General features: G+C 38.4%; 1 non-coding gene across 1 annotated transcript; it reads left to right on the top strand.

Annotated features, from left to right (window-relative positions):
- Positions 1–444: 444 nt before the first annotated feature.
- LOC131754113 (U6 spliceosomal RNA) lies at positions 445–551 on the top strand. The gene has a single exon (XR_009335154.1). It is a non-coding gene; the product is annotated as a U6 spliceosomal RNA (small nuclear RNA).
- The last annotated feature ends 5,755 nt before the right edge of the window (positions 552–6,306 follow it).

A 6,306-nucleotide genomic window follows, 5' to 3' on the forward strand; every position in this document is an offset into this window, starting at 1 on the left:
CTGAACTTCAGTTGAGGCTTTAGTTGAGGCATGCTGGGTCTTTTAGTTGCAGCATGCAGGCTCTAAAGATCCCGCATGATGCAACTAAAGATCCCACGTGCCACGACTAAAACCCGGTGCAGCCAAATAAACCAATGAATGAAAAAAAAGAAAAAAGAGGGGAGGAGAGCTTCAAAATGGTGGAAGAGTAAGACACGGAGATCACCTTCCTCACTACAAATACATCAGAAATACATCTACAGGGGAGGAGGAACCAAGATGGCAGAGTAGAAGGATGTGCTCTCACTCCCTCTTGCAAGAACACCAGAATCACAACTAGCTGCTGGACAATCATCGACAGAAAGACACTGGAACTCACCAAAAAAGATACTCCACATCCAAAGACAAAGGAGAAGCCATAATGAGATGGTAGGAGGGGCGCAATCACAGTAAAATCAAATCCCAGTGCTCGCTTCAGCAGCGCATATACTAAAATTGGAACGATACAGAGAAGATTAGCATGGCCCCTGCGCAAGGATGACACGCAAATTCGTGAAGCGTTCCATATTTAAAAAAAAAAAATCAAATCCCATAACTGGTGGGTGGGTGACTCACAGACTGGTGAACACTTATACCACAGAAGTCCACCCACTGGAGTGAAGGTTCTCAGGCCCTCGTCAGGCTTTCCAACCTGGGGATCCGGCAACGGGAGGAGGAATTCCTAGAGAATCAGACTTTGAAGGCTAGTGGGAATTGACTGCAGGACTTCGACAGGACTGGGGGAAACAGAGATGCCACTCTTGGAGGGAAGACACAAAGTAGTGTGTGCATCGGGACCCAGGGGAAGGAGCAGTGACCCCAGGGGAGACTGAACCAGACCCACCTGCTAGTGTTGGAGGGTCTGCTGCAGAGGTGGGGGGTGGCTCTGTTTCACCGTGGGGACAAGGACACTGGCAGCATAAGTTCTGGGAAGTACTCCTTGGTGTGAGCCCTCCCAGAGTCTATCACCAGCCCACCAAAGAGCCCAGGTAGGCTCCAGGGTTCGGTTGCCTCAGGCCAAAAAAACAACAGGGAGGGAACCCAGCCCCACCCCTCAACAGTCAAGTGGATTACACTTTTACTGAGCTCTGCCCACCAGAGCAAAAGTCAGCTCTACCCACCACCAGCCCCTCCCATCAAGCCGCTTAGATAGCCTCATCCACCAGAGGGCAGACAGCAGAAGCAAGAAAAACTACAATCCTGCAGCCTGTGGAACAAAAACCACATTCACAGAAAGACAGACACGATGAAAAGGCAGAGGGCTACATACCATATGAAGGAACATGATAAAACCCCAGAAAAACAACTACATGAAGTGCAGATAGGCAACCTTCCAGAAAAAGAATTCAGAATAATTATACTGAAGATGATCCAGGACCTCGAAAAAAGAATGGAGGCAAAGATCGAGAAGATGCAAGAAATGTTTAACAAAGACCTAGAAGAATTAAAGAACAAACAAACAGAGATGAACAATACAATAACTGAAATGAAAACTACACTAGAAGGAATCAATAGCAGAATAACTGAGGCAGAAGAACGGATAAGTGACCTGGAAGATAAAATAGTGAAAATAACTACAGCAGAGCAGAATAAAGAAAAAAGAATGAAAAGAACTGAGGACAGTCTCAGAGACCTCTGGGACAACATTAAACGCACCAACATTCGAATTATAGGGGTCCCAGAAGGAGAAGAGAGAGAGAAAGGACCCGAGAGAATATTTGAAGAGAATATAGTTGAAAAGTTCCCTAACATGGGAAAGGAAATAGCCACCCAAGTGCACGAAGTGCAGCAAGTCCCATACAAGATAAACCCAAGAAAAAACATGATGAGACACATAGTAATCAAATTGGCAAAAATTAAAGACAAAGAAAAATTATTGAAAGCAGCAAGGGAAAAACAACAAATAACATACAAGGGAACTCTCATAAGGTTAACATCTGATGTCTCAGCAGAAACTCTACAACCCACAAGGGAGTGGCATGATATACTTAAAGTGATGACAGGGAAGAACCTACAACCAAGATTACTCTACCTGGAAAGGATCTCATTCAGATTCGATGGAGAAATCAAAAGCTTTACAGACAAGCAAAACCTAAGAGAATTCAATACCACCAAAACAGCTCTACAACAAATGCTAAAGGAAATTCTCTAAGTGGGAAACACAAGAGAAGAAAAGGACCTACGAAAACAAACCCAAAACAATTTTAAAAAATGGTCATAGGAACATACATATCGATAATTACCTTAAACGTGAATGGATTAAATGCTCCAACCAAAAGACACAGGCTTGTTGAATGGACACAAAAACAAGACCCATATATATGCTGTCTACAAAACACCCACTTCAGATCTAAGGACACATACAGATGGAAAGTGAGGGGATGGAAAAAAATATTCCATGCAAATGGAAATCAAAACAAAGCTGGAGTATCTATACTCATATCAGATAAAATAGACTTTAAAATAACGAATGTTACAAGAGACAAGGAAGGACACTACATAATGATCAAGGGATCAATCCATGAAGAAGATATAACAATTTTAAATATATATGCACCCAACATAGGAGCACCTCAATATATAAGGCAACTGCTAACAGCTATAAAAGAGGAAATCGATAGTAACACAATAATAGTGGGGGATTTTAAAACCTGTGTTAGTGAGGTTTTAAATGGACAGATCATCCAAACAGAAAATTAATAAGGAAACAGAAGCTTTAAATGACAGAAGAGACCAGATTGATTTAATTGATATTTATAGGACATTCCATCCAAAAACAGCAGATTACAATTTCTTCTGAAGTGCACACGGAACATTCTCCAGGATAGATCACATCTCTTGTCACAAATCAAGCCTCAGTAAATTTAAGAAAATTGAAATCATATCAAGCATCTTTTCTGACCACAATACTATGAGATTAGAAATGAATTGTAGGGAAAACAACATAAAAAAAAACACAAACACATGGAGGTTAAACGATATGTTACTAAATAACCAAGAAATCACTGAAGAAATCAAAGAGGAAATCAAAAAATACCTAGAGACAAATGACAATGAAAACACGACAATCCAAAACCTGTGGGATACAGCAAAAGCAGTTCTAAGAGGGAATTTTAAAGCTATACAAGCCTACCTCAAGAAACAAGAAAAATCTCAAGTAAACAATCTAACCTTATACCTAAAGGAACTACAGGAAGAAGAACAAACAAAACCCAAAGTTAGCAGAAGGAAAGAAATCATAAAGATCAGAGCAGAAATAAATGAAATAGAAACAAAGAAAACAATAGTAAAGATCAATAAAGCTAAAAGCTGGTTGTTTGAGAAGATGAACAAAATTGATAAACCATTAGCCAGACTTATCAAGAAAAAGTGGGAGAGTACTCAAATCAATAAAATTAGAAATGAAAAAGGAAAAGTTACAACAGACACCACAAAAACACAAAGAATCCTAAGAGACGACTACAAGCAACTCTATGCCAATAAAATGTACAACCTGGAAGAAATGCACAAATTCTTAGAAAGCTATAACCTTCCAAGACTGAACCAGGAAGAAATAGAAAATATGAACAGACCAATCACAAGTAATGAAATTGGAACTGTGATTAAAAATCTTCCAACAAACCAAAGTCCAGGACCAGAGGGCTTCACAGGCAAATTCTATCAAACATTTAGAGAAGAGCTAACACCCATACTTTTCAAACTCTTCCAAAAAATAACAGAGGAACACTCCCAAACTAATTCTATGAGGTCACCATAACCCTGATACCAAAACCAAACAAAGATACTACAAAAAAGAAAATTACAGACCAATATAACTGATGAATACAGATGTAAAAATCCTCAAAAAAATCCTAGAAAACAGAATCCAGCAAGACATTAAACGGATCACACAACACCATCAAGTGGAATTTATCCCAGGGATGCAAGGATTCTTCAATATATGCAAATCAATCAATGTGATACACCATATTAACAAACTGAAGAATAAAAACCATATGATCATCTCAATAGATGCAGAAAAAGCTTCTGACAAAATTCAACACCCATTTATGATAAAAACTCCCCAGAAAGTGGGCATAAAGGGAACCTACCTCAACATAATAAAGGCCATATATGAAAAACCCACAGCAAACATCATTCTCAATGGTGAAAAACTGAAAGGATTTCCTCTAAGAGCAGGAACAAGACAAGGATGTCCACTCTTACCTCTATTATTCAAGATAGTTTTGGAAGTCCTAGCCACGGTAATCAGAGAAGAAAAAGAAATACAAATTGGAAAAGAAGAAGTAAAACTGTCACTGTTTGCAGATGACATGATAGTATACATAGAGAATCCTAAAGATGCCACCAGAGTACTACTAGAGCTAATCAATGAATTTGGTAAAGTTGCAGGATACATAATTAATGCACAGAAATCTCTTGCATTGTTATACACTAATGATGAAAAATCTGAAAGAGAAATTATGGAAACACTCCCATATACCATTGCAACAAAAAGAATAAAACACCTAGGAATAAACCTACCTAGGGAGACAAAAGACCTGTATGCAGAAAACTATGAGACACTGATGAAAGAAATTAAAGATAATACCAACAGATGGACAGATATACCATGTTCTTGCATTGGAAGAATCAATATTGTGAAAATGACTATTCTACCCAAAGCAATCTACAGATTCAATGCAATCCCTATCACATTACCAATGGCATTTTTTATGGAACTGGAACAAATCATCTTAAAATTTGTATGTAGACACAAAAGAACCCGAATAGCAAAAGCAGTCTTGAGGGGAAAAAAACGGAGCTGGAGGAATCAGACTCCCTGACTTCAGACTATACTACAAAGCTATAGTAATCAAGAAAATATGGTACTGGCACAAAAACAGAAACAGAGATCAATGGAACAAGATAGAAAGCCCAGAGAGAAACCTATGCCCCTATGGTCAACTAATGTATGACAAAGGAGGCAAAGATATATAATTGAGAAAAGACAGTCTCTTCAATAAGTGGTACTGGGAAAACTGGAAAGCTACATGTAAAAGAATGAAATTAGAACACTCCCTGACACCTTACACAAAAATAAGCTCAAAATGAATTCGAGACCTAAATGTAAGACCGGACACTATAAAACTCTTAGAGGAAAACATAGGAAGAACACTCTTTGATATAAATCACAGCAATATCTTTTTTGATCCACCTCCTAGAGTAATGGAAATAAAAACAAAACTAAACAAATGGGACTTAATGAAACTTCAAAGCTTCTGCACAGCAAAGGAAACCATAAACAAGACGAAAAGACAACCGTCAGAATGGTGGAAAATATTTGCAAATGAATCAACAGACAAAGGATTAATCTCCAAAATATATATAACAGCTCATGCAGCTCAGTATTAAAGAAACAAACACCCCAATCCAAAAATGGGCAGAAGACCTAAATAGAGATTTCTCCAAAGAAGACATACAGATGGCCAAGAAGCACATGAAAAGCTGCTCAACATCACTAATTATCAGAGAAATGCAAATCAAAACTACAACGAGGTATCACCTCACACCAGTTAGAATGGGCATCATCAGAAAATCTACAAACAACAAATGCTGGAGAGGGTGTGGAGAAAAGGGAACCCTCTTGCAGTGTTTGTGGGAATGTAAATTGATACAGCCACTATGGAGAACAGTATGGAGGTTGCTTAAAAATCTAAAAATAGAATTACCTATGATCCAGCAATCCCAGTACTGGGCATATACCCAGAGAAAACCATAATTCAAAAAGACACATGCATCCCAATGTTCATTGTAGCTCTATTTACAACAGACAGCTCATGGAAGCAACCTAAATGCCCATCAACAGATGAATGGATAAAGAAGTTGTTGTACATATATACAATGGAATATTACTCAGCCATAAAAAGTAACGAAACTGAGTCATTTGTTGAGACATGGATGGACCTAGAGATTGTCATACAGAGTGAAGTAAGTCCGAAAGAGAAAAACAAATATCGTATATTAACGCATGCATGTGGAATCTAGAAAAATGGTACAGATGAACCGGCTTGCAGGGCAGAAGTTGAGACACAGATGTAGAGAACAAACGTATGGACACCAAGGAGGGAAAACCATGGTGGGGTGGGGATGGTGGTGTGATGAATTGGGCGATTGGATTGACATGTATACACTGATGTGTATAAAATAATGACTAGTAAGAACCTGCAGTATAAAACAAACAAACAAAAAAAAAACAACTAACACTAAACTTTCTTTGGGTTATTTGTATTGAAATATGTTAATATA

This window comes from Kogia breviceps, chromosome 3 (assembly GCF_026419965.1).
Source record: "Kogia breviceps isolate mKogBre1 chromosome 3, mKogBre1 haplotype 1, whole genome shotgun sequence".
NCBI classification, from domain to species: Eukaryota; Metazoa; Chordata; class Mammalia; order Artiodactyla; family Physeteridae; genus Kogia; species Kogia breviceps.